The 17,946-nt window shown below is 51.0% G+C and overlaps 1 protein-coding gene across 1 annotated transcript in view; it reads right to left on the bottom strand.

Moving 5' to 3' along the window:
- The window catches only part of ZHX2 (zinc fingers and homeoboxes 2), a 177,166-nt gene that overhangs the window by 87,598 nt on the left and 71,622 nt on the right, over window positions 1-17,946 (bottom strand). The window contains exon 2 of the mRNA XM_065903152.1: window positions 7,239-7,307. The gene's annotated coding sequence lies outside the window, so the exon portion shown is untranslated. The remainder of the gene's footprint in view (window positions 1-7,238; window positions 7,308-17,946) is intronic.

Genomic DNA, 17,946 nt, shown 5'->3' with positions numbered 1-17,946 from the left:
CAATGCAGGGGGCCTGGATTCAATCCCTCCTTGGGGAACTAGATCCCAAATGCCACAACTACAGTTCTCACTGGCTGCAACTAAAACCCTGCACAGCCAAATAAACAAGTAAAAATAAACATTAAAAGAAAAGCACCTAGGTCAGGCTCATCTTTTCCTCCCCCAAGAACATCCTGGCCAGGCTGATAAAATAATCACTGACCTATATATGTATGACTCCTGAATTAATCTGTCCCGACCCAAGCTTGCTTCTGGGTTTCAGGCACATGGTGGACATTTCCACTAGGATGATGATACAAACACTAATCCTAGGATTACTATCAATACTAATACTAATGTAATTCCAGGGCATATTTATTGAGCAATCTGTCTGTGCCAGGCATAGCCCTTAACACTTTACATGTACTGATCAACACAGCTCTCTTGGGCAGCTAATAATTGCATGATCCCCATTATACAGATGGAGAAACTGAGGCTCATGAAAGTTACACGACCCCTTAGGATTTGAATGCAAGCCATTTGGATTCCCAAGATTACCTGTTCAACCAGACCCTGGGCGTCCCACAGGTGTGCCCAGTGCTATGTTCCCAGCACCTTCCGCCACATCCACTTCTTTTTCTGTTTGCTCCCTGGTTAACAGGACCATTCTTTTAGATTTCCAAGCTGGGAGTCTGGGGCTTGCTCTTGACCCTTCCTTCCTCACTTTCCATGTTCAAGTCCCAGCAATGCTTTCTCTGAATTGGTACTCTGCAGACACCCCCTTGCTAGTCCCTGCTGTGACCGCCTCAGTTTGGGTGGCCACATCCTGTCTCCAGGGGTCACCTCTCTGCAGCTGCCTCTGGCCTCCCGCCTCGTCTTTGACCTCTTACTCCGCAGCCCCACCTCCACACTGTGACCACGTCAGGTTCCTGAACCCAAGGCGGCATCACTTGGCTTAAAACTCCCGAGACCTGCTTATTACTTCCCGCCAACAGTCCAATCCTGAGCGCAGCATTTGAGAACGTCTGTGGTTTGACCAAGCCAAGCTTGCCCATCTCAGCTGCCGTGTGCTCCCCCACCAGGCTCTCCCAGCTCCAGCACCATCAGCCTTCCGGCAAACCTCTATACGTCTTACTCTCCCTCGGCACATCTGCCCAGGCTGCCCCTTCCTCTCCTTCTGCAGAAATGTTGCCCCTTCCTCAGGGTCCAGGTGAAAGCCTCCCTGAACCCACAGGCAGAATGAGGGACTTCATTTCTGTGGGTAGGAAACTGACCATCTTGGTATCAGTTGGGCGATCACACAACAAACTGACTTTTGCACGTAGTTACCCTACTGGTTTTATTTTACTAACACTTTTACTCAGTGCGAGGCATTGTTCTATGCATATTTCACAAACTCCGTAGTCGTCATTGCTACCCTACCTGGTGGTCCATTTTTACAGATGAGGAAACTGAGGCACAGAGAAGTTAAATAATTTGGTCAGGATCACAGGGCTAGCAAAGGTACAAGCTGGGGATTCTAACCAAGCCAATCTGGCACCAGAGTGTGTGGTCTTAAGTGCTCTGCAGCGTGGCCTCACGCTGGGTGGTGTAGACAGTACCCTCTGTGGGAGCCCCGAGAGGGGACACGGGCCTCAGGGGGACGCTGCAGCACCTGCTGAGTCTGGAGTGATGTGCCTGCCCAGGCCTCTGGAGGTGAGGCTATGACCTTTAACCCTAAGGTCCTGCCTGGTCCACGGCGCCCTCAGCTCCATCTAAAGGAGTATCTAGGAGTCCGACGCCAGGCAAGGATGAAGGGAGAGGATGGAGGACAGGGTCGCTGCAGCAGGGAGTGGAGCCTCAGTGGGAAGAACGGGAGGGCAGGCTGGGCCCCACTCCCTGCATCCCTGCCTGTGGGGCGGTAGGGTGACCACTGGCTATGCCTCCTCTCGGGGTGGGACAGCTCTTCGGGTGGCAGAGAAGCTGTTTTGTGATAGGCCCTGGAGATAGGACCAAAGAGAAGCATGATGCTATCTGGCCCAGACCAGGCCAGGGGCTGGAGAAGCCTGGGGACTGATGCTCAGCATGGTCAGAGTAACAGGTGTGCGCCTGCCTGTCGCCCCCTTAGAACTCAGCTCTGGGCTAACCACCTGGGGGTCCTAACGGGCTCACTTGGGCTTCCAGGACTTCCCCACCCTGACACGGCTTCCATGATCAGAGGCGCTGCTCCTCCAGCTGTGCGTGGGTTCCAATCCCCCCTTCATATGGATTTAACTGGTCTTGATTTTTGTTTAAAGTATAAACTGAATCTTGAAGAATCTCAGAAACTAAGGCTGAAAGAGGAGTTCCAGTTCCAACTTCTTCCCCATTTTGAGCAAGTAAAGCCCATCCTTTAGACACGCTCCCACTCAAATTCAGTGAGTTCCAACTTGCTCTTCTCCCCCTTGGCTGTCCGGACTCTGCCTATAGTGGGTGAATTCGGGTGGTGAGGCTTGCTGAGCTGAAGAGAAGACACGGTCTAGTCACAATGGGCTTCAATCCCTCTAGAGACACTTGTTACCAAGGCATTCCTATGCATGCATGTCAGACCCCTGGGGCGTCAGCTACTCCCTGCGGAAGACTGAGAGCAGAGTAACTCAAGTTGAGTTACATGGACCGCTCCTAGGGGAGAATCAGCAACAGCAAAAAAAAAAAAAAAGAGCCTCTGAAAAACTAACAGGAATCATTTGAGAAGTTATGATACTATTAAGACAATCTGTAACCTCATTTTTCTCGAATGCATGACAAGGAGAAAGCTCTGCTTTCAGGTAATTATGGAGGTACAGGTTGGGGTGGGGGGGGCAGAAATAGCATCTTTTGATCATAGTTTGTGAGCAAGATCTTCGATTTGGGTCTCTTCCACATTTTATCTCAATTACCCTCCTGCAGAGCCCTGTGAGGTATATTAATTCCCCATTTTACAGATCAGGAAACTCAGAGGAAATGTAGTTCTGAACCACTTGGTCTCATCTTCTGCATATAATTCTGGAAAAATATAGCTTTTTCCCAGCTAGTGTGGTGACATCTCTCCAATTCAGATCCCCTGGCAATTTGAAACAGAAGTAAAGCTGCCCATGGAATGATTTTCTACTTCAAAAAAGCCTTGCTTCATTGAGAGTTTCATCGGTATTGATCTAAAACTCACCAAGTAAGTGCCCTAGAAGTGTTACAGGTCAGGTGTGCTCAGTCATCTGGTCAGACCTGCAAGCACAGACCACCACCACCCTGGCCTCTGCACCTGTCAGCTGGCTGGACTGAGCTGACTCTGCAAACTCAAGGATAATAAAGCTCACCTGCATGCAATAGGCACCCTCAGATGGAGACTTTTTCAATCACTTGGGCTGACCCTAGAGTGGTCCAGATTAATGAGGTTTTGCTGTGCTTTGTCCCCCTGATGTAAAACCACGATGTGCAGAAGCAGGCAGGGGCCTTGGAAATCATTTTTTCTCAAAGACCAAAAGGTGGCACGTGGGCTACGTCCTCCTTACTGCTCCCCAGCAGACATCACTAATCCATTGTAGTACCCTCTTTCCTGGGTATGCCTCAGAGTCCTTCTCCATGCAGTGCCCTTGGCAGCCATGACCGATTGATCAGAATTGGCAGGAGATGAAATCTACCTGCCACCCCTGACCTAGCCCAGTCACCTTATCTGAAAAGAGGCAGAACAGAAGCTGAGAGAGGCCAATGGCTGATGGAACCAGGAATTGGGACCTCCTCTCTCTGATGCTTTGTCTTTGAAGCTGCCTCCTGCCTCATCCCTATTCCCTTCCCACTAAAGGCAAAATTGAAGCTGGGGTCACTTGGTGGATGTTAGGGGGCGCACAGAGAGAAGGAGACTGACATGAGTGACAGTTTTTAGGGCCCTGTAGGTACAGGGGCTGTGCTTATGCCATAAACAATTTTAGTTTAAACTACCAAAGCAGAGATATCACTTTGCTGACAAAGGTCCATATAATGAAAGTCAAAGCTGTGGTTGTTTCCAGTAGTCATGTACAGATACGAGAGTTGGACCATAAAGAAGGTTGAGTGTCAAAGAATTGATGCTTTTGAATTGTGGTGCTGGAGAAGACTCTTGAGAGTCCCTTGGACACCAAGGAGATCAAACCAGTCAATCCTAAAGGAAATCGACCCTGAATATTCATTGAAATGACTGATGCTCCAATACTTTGTCCACCTGAGGCGAAGAGCTGACTCACTGGAAAAGACCCTGAGGCTGGGAAAGACTGAGGGCAAGAGAAGGGGGAAACAAAGGATAAGATGGATGGCATCACTGACTCGATGGACATGGAGCAAACTCCAGGAGATAGTGAAGCACAGGCTGCAGTCTGTGGGGTAACATAGAGTCAGACATGACTTAGCAACTGAACAACAACCATCTTATTATCCAGCATCACAGGGTGATGAAGCAGGAGAGAAAAAAGGTAGGCCACCAAGTAAGCCCATTCCAGGGTTCTATGTCCACCACTAATGCAAGAAAGGTGACCCTGACAAATTTTCAGGCAAGTGCCATTTTTATTTGAAATATGCTACAAATCCTGGGATGGTGGACGATGCCTTCTGCATAGTGAAGCATCGCTTGGACAACCTATCTTCCAGTTGAAGAGATAGCCAGGGCTCCCTGGAGAACAGCTGGGAAATCAATGCTCACTGACTGTGAGGCTCCAGATGACACTACCCAAACGCAAGTCTTAAATGATTTCCCATTGGTACCAGCAGACTCTCTCTGAGAGTCTTTTCACTTCTGCAAGGGAAGGCCGCTCACGTTGGTTTCTCATTTACTGGGAAAAGGAAAGGTCCTGAGAAGTCCAACCACTCTCTGTGAGCCCCCTAGCAGGTAATAAAGAGCTGAGCGGCCTCTGCCTTTGGACCAGTGCCAGGACCACCGGAGAGAGAGCAGGAAAGATGGAGCTGCCCTTGACCACCTTCTCGCTGCATCTCTGCTGTAGAGTGAGCCTGGGGAGAGTGATGCTTCTCGCATCCCCTCCCTGCAGCTAAGCCAGGGCTTCTGACTCCCGGCCCAGTGCTCTGTCCTCTCGCCTATGCTGCTATTTCCTGTCCCAACACTGAACCTTAATCGGGATCACATCCTACTTCCAGAACAAGAATAAGAGCTAATATTTATCGGGCATTAAGAGTATACCGGCAGGGGACCAAGCAGCTTTGCACGAATCACTTCCTTGACTCCTCCCAGCCCTCTTATGTAGTAGGTACTGCATGGTGCCCATTGTGCAGATGGGAAGACTGAGGCATAGACAGATCAGCAACTCCTGTCTATGAGGCCCCACGGCTAGTGGTGGAAATAGGATTTGAACCCGAGCTGTCTGATCGTAACCACAGACACAGCCTCCTGAGTTCTCTCTTTATCACTTTCCCTTTAATCATTCAACAGTCACTTCCTGAGCACGTATCTCAGGTCCTTTGAATCAAGGACACAGCCTCTGTCCTCAAAGCCCAACTTGTGTCTCCAGACTTGCAAGCAAGCACCAAGTTACAGCCCAAGCTGCTGTCCAGCCCCCTCCCTTCCCTCTCCCACCCCCCCGCCACATAGCACTCAGAACACAGTTAACACACCGCTTCTGCACAGGGGCTGTCAAACTTGATTCTCATCCAGGCCGTCAGTTTCTTGAAAAAGAACCGCATCTCTGGCCTCCCACAGCGCCCTGCCCTCGGAGCACGTTTACTGCGGCAGCTGACCCAGGCTCAGAGGGAAGAAGACCCGGTGAAAAAGCACAAAGGAGGCCCCCATGCTCCTTTCTCAAATCTTCAGACCCTCTCCCTTGCGACAGGTGTCTTTTCTGAGCAATTTCTCCACTGAGCGATTCTTTTCATGCTCGTCGGGCCAGGTTTTGGTCACTGGACAATGTGGGGCCGGAGAACCCCCGCTCCCTTGGGGAAGCCACGCTCACTGTCCTCTCAAAGCCTGGGGACTCGGGGGGACCCAGCGCAGCATTTCCACCCTGCCTTTCCTTCTGGTCTGTGTGGTCTGGATCCTGGGCAAGTCTCTTGATGGCATGATGCGCTGGTGGTCCTGGGATGGGAGTGAGCTCTCTAGAGCCTCTGATCAGAGATCCCATCACGCCTGGAGAGTTGCCCACCCTTCACACTGATCAGGTGTTTGGGGCCACATGTGTGACGCGTGGCGAGCTCAGCTACAGCTGGCCCGTGGATAACAGATCTGGGGAGAGACCATCTCCTCTAGCAAGTCCCAGGATGTGTGTGTGTGCTACATCGCTTCAGTTGTGTCTGACTCTTTGTGACACCATGGACTGTAGTCCACCAGGCTCCTCTGTCCATAGGGTTCTCCAGGCAAGAATACTGGAGTGGGTTGCTGTGCTCTCCTCCAGGGAATCTTCCCAACCCAAACGGGTGTCTCTTACATCTCCGAAATTGGCGGCAGGGTCTTTACCACTAGCGCCACCTGGGAAGCCCTTAAAGCAGGAGCCTGCCCCATAAAAGACAGCGCTGAAGGAATGCACGTGTAAGCTTACAAAGTCCTGTCGTTCATTCTCCCTAAACTCTCCCCTCATCCTCCTGCCCCTCCAGGATTCTTGGTCATCACGGAATAGTCTGTAAAACACTGCCCTATCAGAACCCCTCCCCACTTCAATATTTCCCATCCACGCTTCTCCAACCTGTGCTTCGAATTCTGCCAGCGACAGGGAACTCACTACTAACAGACGTCGATTTTTTTACAGTTGCCGACCTCTTGTAGGAATTTCTCCTTAGGCTGAGTCACTAGCTGCCCTCCTGCCTCTTGCCAGTGACAGCCATTCAAAGGAGCAAAGGTGGCTTTCTCGCTTCGCCTCCATTTACTCATGTCTCTTCGGGGCTATGGTTTACAAACTGGTGTGAATCGCGGAGTTCCCTCTGTGCTCTAAGAAAGCGTCCCTAACCCTGGTTACAAGGTTCCTGAGGACAATTCCCAGCCCATGCCCTCTGAAGGGTGAGCCTGAGATGCTGGCATCTGAGCAGAGAGAGGTTAGCACAGCCACCTGCAGGCTCCAGTTTGCGTCTGGGGAGGGGTGGACAGGGACCCAGCGAATTCTAAGGGACCCACAGTTTCTCTGCACCGCACTGTTTCCAGGTGCATCTCGACATAAACAATTTCAGAGGTGCAAAAGCTCAGCTGCCCCCTGGACGGGCTCCGGACCCCGCTTCCCCTGCCGAGCTCCCTTCCATCTCCCTTCCCTTCCTGAAATCCAGCGGAGGTCCCGACCTTCGCCAAACACACGGTCACTCACCAGTTCCCGTGTTGCTTACATCCTGGGAATCTTTTTACTTTGACTCCAGAGCAGGCAGTGCGTCAAGACCTACAGAGAAGAAATAATCAATATTAAAAGCAGGACAAGGTGAATGGGGGTATCAACTCCCATTTCTAGAAGGCCCTGGGATCTTGGGATGGAGATGGGGAGAAGAAAGGAAATGGTCAAGGCCCAGCCACTCGTTAAACTGACCTCAAGAATCTCGGGGCTTTGTGATAATGCTGAGAAGAAGGAAAAAAAAAAAAGACCCTCACACTCTGGGTGAGTCAGCAGCTTTCTGAGAAGCAGGCCTTTTAGGAGAATGAAACTAAAAGCAAGATGTGCTGGGTGGGGCTGGGGAGGCGTCTCCCGAACCCCACTCCGAGTTGCCTTCAGTCCCTGGTGTCCGTTCCTTGGCAGCAGCAGAAGTTCACGGTTGGTGAGGGTGGAGAAGGACAGCTTTGCCTACAGGCCACAAGTCCGAAAGATACAGCAGCCCTGAAAACAAAAGCCCTCGATATGGATTTCCGCCCTGGGAGACTCCTGCTGGGCGAGCCCTGAGCGCTTTGAGGAGAGCCGTAGCCAGAGGAGCAGGCGAGCGCCCAGCTTGGAGGATGCGTTTGTTCCCAGCGTGGCAAGTCGAGGCCTGAGCTCTGGAGGTTTCTGCAGCCAGCCGAGGCCCACCTGCAGCGCACACGTGCGCGTGGCGAGTCTGCCTCTGAGCCGCGGCTGGGACCACGCTTCTCCTTGCTCCCCACGCCCTGCCCGCCTTTACAGCCAAGCTTGTTTTTTCTTGTTGCCCTTGGAATTCTGAGGGGAGCAGAGAGGTTTCTCTATTCATCTCTCCCTGTTCTCAAAGGAGCACCCTTTGGGGGGAAAAATCTTTACGGCCATACGACGAAGTGCTATTGCTATGGCAGGTACTTCAAACGCGGATCCATATGTCAGAGGTGAAACTGTATCACCTGGGAGCTTGTTGGAAGGGCCAGTTCTCGGGACCCTAAGCATCAGAGCCTGCTTATTAACAAGCTCCTCAGGTGATTCTGTGGCACATTAAAGTCTGCAAAGCATGCATTTCTAATCCCCTTCATCAGGGAAGGAAGGAAGGAAGTCAGGAAGTCATAGCCCGTTCCCCAGGGGAAGAGACAGGTTCAAGAAACCACAACTTGGCTATCAGGATTGTAATGATGCTGAGTGGTAAAGCTCATCCAAACCTGAGTTCACATGATTCCGGAATCAGTGTTCCTTTCCTCTGTGCTATTCGGGGAAGCAAAATGAGAGGGTGATGGGGCAGGCAGGCCTGGCTTGGTGGGAGGGGCCGGGGCGAGGCAGTGGGCCAGGGATCGGCTGATGACTTCAGGCCTGGAGACAGAGGCTAACGGGTGAGTGCTCAGTGAGGGAGGCATCGGATAGGGAGGGAGCCCGGGCTCCCCTCCTCCTCACTGTCCTCAGAGGCCAGCAACACTTCCCAAAGTTCATCTCAACTTCTGCATTGATTCCCAGTGATTAATTTACTCTGATTCCAGTGTAGTTGGATTTGCCCTCTGTCCTTAGAACTGACCATCCGGCAGGAGAAGGCACCCCAGGAGGCAAGCTGACCTGAGTAGCCCAGCACTGATCAGCAGGAAGGACAATACCTTATAAAGCCCCTTATAGTTTAGAAAGAACTTTCTATCCACTAGCTCATCTGCTCCTTCAAAGGACTCAGGGAGTATAACTGGTGCTATTCTGCAGTTGAGGAAACTGAGGCACAGAGAGGTTAAGTGATTTTCCTGAGGTTGCACAGCTTTCGGGCAGGATGGGGTTGAGGTCCTCTGAATCCAAGTCCAGAGATATGAGCTCAGCTGCTTCTGATGGGGAAAGCGATCACATCATGGGTTTATGGTACCCTTCATTAGTATCTAGGGCTTTCCTGATAGCTCAGTTGGTAAAGAATTTGCCTGCAATGCAGGAACCCTGGTTCAATTCCTATGTTGGGAAGATACGCTGGAGAAGAAATAGGCTACCCACTCCAGTATTCTTGGGCTTCCCTTGCGGCTCAGCTGGTAAAGAATGCCCGCAATGCGGGAGACCTGGGTTTGATCCCTGGGTTGGGAAGATCCTCTAGAGAAGGGAAAGGCTACCCACTCCAGTATTCTGGCCTGGAGAATTCCAAGTCCATGGGGTCGCAAGGAGTCAGACAAGACTGAATAACTTTCACTTTCATTAGTGTCTAGGAGGCTTCCCTGGTGGCTCAGATGGTAAAGAATCTGGCTGCAATGTAGGAGACCCGGGTTCGATCCCTGGGTTGGGGAGATTCCCTGGAGATGGGAATGGCAACCACTCTAGTATTCTTGCCTGGAGAATTCTGTGGACAGAGGAGCCTGGCGGGCTACAGTCCCTGGGGTTACAGAGAGTCGGACACGACTGAGTGACTAACTGGATTAGTATCCCCTGACTCCATCCTGCCTTACTCTCTGCTCACAGAATGGGTTTACTGAATAGACTCGTGGACCAAGAAGAAAACAGTCCACAACCCTCAGAGGGTGTGTGACTGGTACGTTCCTTGATGTAAACTGGCCAGCAGGCATCCTTGGTGTATCAGTCATATATTCCGTTATGTAATGTTTGTTCTGCTGTACACGCTTCCTCAAGGAGGTTCAGTGCACACAAGGCATACAGGCGACTGACGTCAACAAAACCTGGACGTCGCACTGGCTCATCGGCAAACGTTCCTGGCACGTTAATACTTTGCACCACCAAGTGGGGGTGGCCGGATGCAAGGTACACACAGCTGAGCAGGGCAAGCCACAGGGCTCCTCCCGGCTCCTCCTCGGGGCTCCGGTGGCCACGTGCTCTGTCTGAGCTGCTCGTGTTGCTTGGTTCACCCCGGTCTTTGTGCAAAGGCCGGGGGCTCAAGAGACCACACATCCTTGCCACACTCCCCCAGGGCCTGAAAGTGCTCTGCCCCAGGAACTTGGGATGAAGACATCTGCCCGCTTCTGCCTCTACACCCAGCAGCCTCAACCCTTCGTTAGCACCTTCCATCAAGTTCTCCCCCTTTTAAAACAATATTGATTGGCCTATAGTCACTCAGGCCCTATAGTTATTGTGTTTATTCTAATTCAGAACTTAACGCCATTTGAACTGGACTGGTATTGTCGCTTGGACTGTGCTTCATTACAGAGTCGTATGAATTGTGAATACTCTGCTTCAGCCCAATTGTCCCCCAAATGCTGTGATTTTTGAATTTCTCAGAATGCAGGGTTTTATAGGCACGCATATAACACTTTAGAGCAGAAATGCCTGCATAACAGAAGTTATATTTTAGGTACTAACACCTGTGTATAACAAACATGTAGTAAGTATGTTGCAGTTCAGTTGCTCAGTTGTGTATGACTCTTTGCAACCCCCGAGACTGCAATAGTTATTAAATATTACCATGTCAAGGCCCTGATGCTAGGAAAGATTGAAGGCAAAAGGAGAAGGGGGCAGCAGAGAATGAGATGGTTAGACAGCATCACCTACTCAATGGACATGAATCTAAGCAAACTCCAGGAGATAGTGGAGGACAGGGAAGTCTGGTGCATCGCACTCCACGGGGTCGCAAAGAGTCAGACACGACTTAGCGACTGAACAACAACAAACCATTATTAAACGTTGAATATATTAAATATCTGATGAACAATCATCTGTTGAGTATCCACATATTGAGTAATCCCATATCCTGATTCTATGCTAGGCAGTAGACAGACATAAATAAGATCCAACCCCTACTCTTAGGAAAGTCACAGTATATAAAAGGAGAAAGATACGTAATAGACTGAAGGTGAGGGAGGACAATGTGTATAGAGGTGGTACAGGTGGGAGCAGCTCACGGATGCCCTCATTTGTCTCAGGATACAGACCACACTCCTTGCCCAGGGCCTCTGACCCTGCGGGCTCTGGCCAATGCTCATCGCTCCCCCTTCCCTTTGCCCTGCTCTGTTACGGGCTCCCGAGGCACAAGCTTTTTGAACCCACTGGATTCCATGCAGCCATGTGGCTACCTTATCTTAGACCCTCTCTAGTCAATGCTCTGTCCTCCCACTTCCCCAAATTAACTCTGAATTACCCTGCAGGACCCAGGAAGGTAATGCATACAAAACCCTTACAATCATGTAAGCGCTAGATATAGTATGCACGTACACAGAATAGTACGTTAGCTACTATTATTATTGGTGATACTTATTATTATCCCCAGTTAACTAGGTGTTTATTCTTGGGCACAGAGGTGTGGAGTGGGGCTTGGCTGGAGCTGCAAACAGTGAATTCTTCTTGGAGCTGGGGAGTCTCAATGAATCGATTCCATTTTCCCATTTAGCCTTTTCTATTTTTTCACTTTTTTGGACATGCATGTAGGATCTTAGTGCCCTGGCCAGGGATCAAACCTGTGTCGCCCTGCATTGGAGGCACAGGACCATGAATGAAGTCCCTCCCCTTGAACTCAGCACTGGGTATCACCCACTAGACACTCGATCCTTCCTCGCCAGTGTCGGGGAGGAGGGCACTGGTCTCGGAAATGACACATCTGAGTCTGGTCTTGGTTCTCTCACGCACTTGTGTTGTGACCTGATGCCGAGCCCTGCCCTCCCTGGGACCTTAATTTCCTCGCCAGCCAAGCAGAGCTCTAAACAGAACCTGCCTCCTGGCTGCATGGGGATTCAGCGCCATGGTGCCCACAGCAGTTCCTGAATGTGGAAATGACGCTCGCGTTGTGAGCAGCAGCATAAATGAAGGAAAAGGCTTTCCACTGCCCTTCAAGCTCTCCCAGTCTTCCTGGCTCAGCACACCTCTCCCCAGGAAATGATCACAAGGCGCAAAATCCCAATGAGGAAAAATCCGCCCATAGGATTTTCCCTACAGGTCCCTCCTATCCCCTCCCCCCCAGCCTAGTTTAATCCCATTGGATGGCTGGACAACTGCAGGGGAAAAAGAGGAACAGTGTTTTAACCATTCGTAGAAGAAGAAAAACACCCAGGGTTACTCCCTCTCTCGTAGTTTATTCCAGTCCATTTTTTCACTCAGCAAATATTTAGCAGATGAGTAAGAAATTCCGGGTCTAGTAAACAGGTCATGATGTCCTGGGGTGATGGCCTCATATTGAGGAGAGGATGAAGAACCCATGCAGGACAGTACTGGGGATCAGCAGGTTTGGGTTGGGGCTACTGTGGACTGAGCACAAGAGAGGAAGGTCAAGTTCAAAGAAGGTGGCAAGCTACAGGCCACTTCTGTGCAGCCATGAGTCTGCAAGCCGGAAGTGCGGTCTTAAGTTGCCTGTCTTTGCACCAGGAAATGTTCAACTTTGGACACCAACAACACCTTTAATTCATAAGAGCGATCAGCGAAGGACGAGCACAAAGGTCACCACTTCCTGAGTGCTTGCTCTGTGCTGGGCACTGAGTGGGTCTTCCACGGCTTCTCTCTCCTCATCACAGCAACTCTGAGGAGCAAGTACTCAATACCCACTTTGCAGACAACGAAACTGAATCTTAGAGTGATCACACGTATCACCCCGAGTCACAAGAGAAAACATCCAGTGACGGGTTTGAATTCAGGTCTGACTGAACGGTCTTTCTATTCCCCACTACTCCTAGTGTTGCCCCTTAAACTGACTCCATGGGTGGAGCTGCTGGCAAACTGGGCCAGCTCTTCCACCAACACCAACCTACGCTTCCACGAAGACCCTATGTCCCTACTTGAGACAATAGAGGAGGCTGAGTTCACAACCTCCCCAGGGTGTGTGGGTGCAACTTGAAGCATTGAACATTGACGAGAACACTGCATGCTACTCTAGAATAGGCCTGTGTTTGTTCCCAAATATTTCCCTGAAAATTGTCAAATACAATCAACACTCTAAGAAGATGTGCCCAGCTCCAGGCAGGGCAGTGTTTAATTTGCTCACTGCTGTCTCTTCATTCCTTCAGCAATCTTTTTAAAAGTATTTCTTTATTTATTTGGCTGCACCAGTTCTTAGTTGCAGCACCTGCAATCTATCTTTGTGGCACATGGGCTCCAGAGAGCATGGGCTTAGTTGCCCCCTGACCTGTAGGATCTCAGTTCCCCGACTAGGGATCGAACCCAAGTCCCCTGCATTTCGAGGCAGATTCTTAACCACTGGACCACCAGGGAAATCTACCTCCAACAGCTCTCTGTGGGGCACTGGCTTCGGGCCAGCACTGGGGAGATAAAGTGAGCCCTACCCTTGTAGGACTTCCCAAGTGGTGCTAGTGGTAAAGAATCTGCCTAGCAATGTAGGAGGCTTCAGAGACATGGGTTCGATCCGTGGGTCGGGAAGATCCCCTGGAGGAGGAAGTGGCAACCCACGCCAGTGTTCTTGCTTGGAGAATCCCACGGACCAAGGAGCCTGGTGGACTACAGTCCATAGTGTTGCAGAGTCGGACATGACTGAAGTGACTTAGCATGCATGCATGCACCCTTGCAGCTGGGCCAGAGAATAGACTCCAATGACGTGATGGGGAAGCACACGCAATGGTGGCAAGATCACCAGGGAGGTAGATGGAGGGCCTGGGGGAGGGCAGCTGGATCTGAAAGGCAAGCGGCAGCAAACCTGGCCAAGAGAGGAAGGAAGAATCCAGAAAGCCAGAGGGACTGTATACAGGGCAGAGGCAGAAGGAGGTGCACGGGACATTCAGCAATGGAAGCTGGCCAGAGTGGCTAAGGCCGAGCAGGCCAGAGAAAGAGCAGCAGCCAGCTCCTCCAGGGGCTCGCTGGCCTTTAAAAAGCTGGGTCTTTATACCTGTCAGTGATGGGAAGTCACCAGGAGAGCTGGATTCTCAGGGTCTGCAGTTCTCGGCACACGATGGCCTGCAACAGTCTTTGCTGAATGGATGGTGGAATCCTGTTTGCCCCCTGGCCCCCTCAGGTCCTCTGGCAATGTGAGAAGCACCGCCTGGGACTCTGCCATCTTTACAAAGAGCAACCACGGGGCAATCTGATTTGTGTAGGGAAAAATTCTCCCCGGGCACCTGGCCTGAGCCTCCGTCTGTCAGGCCTCGGGGAACCATGGCTCCGGCGTGGTTGTCGGCAGATGTGTGTGAATGAACACACCTTTGATTACAGCTCATGTTTCCGAGGGAAAGACACGGTTCCCCGGAGACTGGGAGTCTATGAAAATGAGCCCGTGCAAAAGAGATGTAAGTGAGCTGGAAACGCAAGCGCTCTGGGCGGGTGCTGGTTTCTTTCTCTAAAGTAAACAACAGCAGACTGGACCAGCCTGAACGAAAAGCAGGTTCTTCGTCATCCCTGATATGTGTGTGTGTGTGTGTGTGCAGGTTCTTCGTCATCCCTAATGTGTGTGAGGGTGTGGGTGTGTGTGCGCGCGGGTTCTTCATCATCCCTAACGTGTGTGTGCGCGCGCTCAGTTGTGTCAAGTGTGTGTGTGAATGCGTGTGCGTCCGCGCGCTCAGTCGTATCCGGAGGTGGTTAAAGGAACTGGTCTACGAGAAAGTGGTACCTGCTTAGGCAATGCAAGTGTGATCACCGAGAATGGATGTGCCAGCTTCCCTCCTTCTTGGGGACACTCAGCCTCAGGGACACTGATTTAACCCAAATTTCTTCACCATAGGGAGACTCACAGACCTAGTTTATTTATTTTTCTTTTTGGGGGGCGATTCCTCCTCATACTGCATTCTGGAAACTGCTGTGAGGCAGCAAGCTGGTGCAATTGTAGAACTTGCGGTGTTTGTTTCCCGTCTCCCAGCTAACACAATCCTGTGTTGTCTCTTGTGTGATATCTGAAAACTGCTGTATCACATATTTTGTCTGGCATAAGGCAGAAGGTTAACAGACCCCGTTTAGAATATGGTTTCCACCACTTAAGAGCTTTGTGTCCATAGACAAATTATTTTCTCTCCTCTGAGCCTTAGTTTTGCCATCCACAAAATGGGCTAAGATGGGACTTATATAACATTCTAAAAGTTGGCCCAAGTTTGAGCCCAAGCGTGTCTGAACACCATTATTCCATTTTCCCCACTCTGTCTCTTGAACTTGGGACATGTACCCCGACCCCAGTTCCGATTACTTGGCACATAACAGGTGCTTAGTAAATGCTGGTTCTGCCTCCCTTCTTTCATATATCTATTTTCCCACTATGCTGAGTATAAATTGGGGGATCCAGGAGGTGCTTTATAAACCCATGCTATATTGGGTCCTCCAACGTGCACTTCAGCGACTGAGAATACAGAAGGAAAAAAGCAGCTAGTTGTGTTTTCTCTCCCTTGACTCTTATTTTGAATTCTTTATTAAATATCTTAAGTATTATTTGCCTTCAGGGTCAAAACACAGTTTTCAGAGATGTCCACTTTGCGCTCAAAAATGAATTCTCGCTAAAGTCTCTTTCTTTTTAAAAATTTTAAATGTGTGTGTGAGAGAGCATAAATGTACTGACTCATAGCTGGAAAAACTCTCTCTCCCCAACACATTCCAAATTTGTCGAGTCACATGAACTGAGTAAGAGCGCTTAATGTGGCTGCTAGCCCCGAGCTGGCGAGCAGTTACGCCAGTGAAGGCTCGTCTCTCCCTTCCCTGCCCCCTACTCTGAGCCAGCGTATCCAGGGACTCTGCAGATGGCACTCAGTACCCGATACAGGTTCAGTGAATGCAAGGATTGGACAGGACCTGGCAACTACCTAAAGCCAAACTCGAATTCTGCAAGACGGTGTAATATTAAAAAAAGAAAAAAAAAATCAAAGAAAAATTTACATATCAGACTGCCAAAATCTAACAACTTTGCTGACTGAATCAGGTCTCTGCTGGGCATGACATCAAGCACTTGACAAGCATGACTCATTTAACCTTCACAGCCAGCCTGTGAGGTAGGGACGTTATGATGATCCTCGCTTTACACGTGGGGAAACTGAGGCAGGAGTGTTAGTAACTTGTCCAGGGTCCCGTCATGTGTTGATGGTGGAGCTAAGATTCTACCCAGTGCGGCTATAGAACACATGCTCTTACACATCCAACCATTCATTCTGGAAGGAAAGAATCTTTCTGCTGCACAGAAGAAAGAAAACTCCATTTATTCTGCAAATATCTACCCAACACTAGAATCCAAACACCACATCCGATGTCAAAGAGGCGGCTGCTGATGAGCATGGGCAAAACCGGGCAACTTGGTGACTGTGTCCAGTGAGTCTGGAATTGTGTACAGGAGCTATGATGTTTGCACACACAATTACAACACTAGTAAGTAAAAAAATGGGGCTTCCTTGGTGGCTCAGTGGTAGAGTCCACCTGCCAGTACAGGACACATGGGTTTGATCCCTGAATCAGGAAGATTCCCCTGGAGGAGGAAATGGCAACCCACTCCAGTATTCTCGCCTGGGAAACTCTATGGACAGTGGAGCCTGGCCGGCTACAGTCCATGGGGTCGCAGAGTCGGACACGACTTAGCGACTAAACAACAACAACCAAAGTAAAAACGGCACCGGCAGAATTATAAAGCGGGATGCCTGGGGGAGGCTGGGTAAGGTGATGACTCTGGCTGGGGTGATCTGGAAGGCTTCCTGGTGGAGGTGCCATTTGAAGTGGATTGAAGAATGTGTAGGATTCAGACAGGAGGTGGCTGGAGGAGGTCCTGCCCGCTTATCCCAGTGAGTACACACAGATGGCCATGGCCCTGGGAGTTCTTCACTTGGTTTAGATTTGGGATCCACCCACCCCAGGAAAGGCTGAGCCTCCATGTCTGCAGATGAGGAGCACGGGTAGAAGGGAAGGAGGGTAAGAGGTGGCCAGCAAGGAGAAGATCGGGAAGGGGCTGCAGGACACTGGAACATGGGGTGGGGTGGGGGAAGGGAGCAGATCTCGCCAAGCTCCAAATGGGCTTCCCCAGAGCAGGCTCCTTGTTCCGTGGCCTCAGTGTCTCTCATCCGTGTGCTGAGTCCCTTCAGTCATGTCCGACACTCTGCAACTCTATGGACTGTAACCTGCCAGGCTCCTCTGTCCATGGGATTCTCCAGGCATGAATACTGGAGTGGGTTGCCAGGCCCTCCTCCAGGGGATTCTCCCACCCCAGGGATCGACCTCATGTTTCATTATGTCTCCTGCATTGCAGACGGGTTCTTTACCACTAGGGCTACCTGGGAAGCCCCCATTCCTATCTATAGGGAGGAAGACAAAGGAACTGTCTGGGCGGAACCTTGGAGAGCTCCCAATTTATCCCATTCATTTGCAGGTGAGAGGATGGAGGACCAGAGAGGGGCTGGGCTTGTGGATGTCCTTGGATCTGAATCCAAGTTTATGGGATGACAACGCAGAAGTCCCAGTTGGGCTGCTCTTCCCACATCCACACCCCGAGGGGCATGAGACCTCTCAGAAGTCCAGGTAACTACAGACACGCTGTGGGAGGGGAGACGGAGGACCCCAAACATGCCTCAGCTGGGTCCACGGGCATCAGGCTCTGACTCCCCCGCGGCCACGGAAAGTTCGGCCCCAGTGCAGCCGGCCTGGCCCCCCAGCGGGTCTCCTGGCTCAGCCCTGCCCCCACCGGCACCTGTCCTCAGCGGACCCCTCCCCCACACTCTGGAAGTTTCCAGGAAACCGTGACCAGTTCTCCTCGGCCCCGGATCCCCCTGACAGGCTGTACATCTGGTCGTGACTCACAGCGCTGGATTTCCGCCTGGGCCCTGCATCTTGAGTGGGGCGCCCAGTCTCCAGAACGAGCACCCTG

Source organism: Muntiacus reevesi, chromosome 12 (assembly GCF_963930625.1).
Source record: "Muntiacus reevesi chromosome 12, mMunRee1.1, whole genome shotgun sequence".
Lineage (NCBI taxonomy): Eukaryota > Metazoa > Chordata > Mammalia > Artiodactyla > Cervidae > Muntiacus > Muntiacus reevesi.
This window is presented reverse-complemented; position numbering and strand designations above follow the sequence as displayed.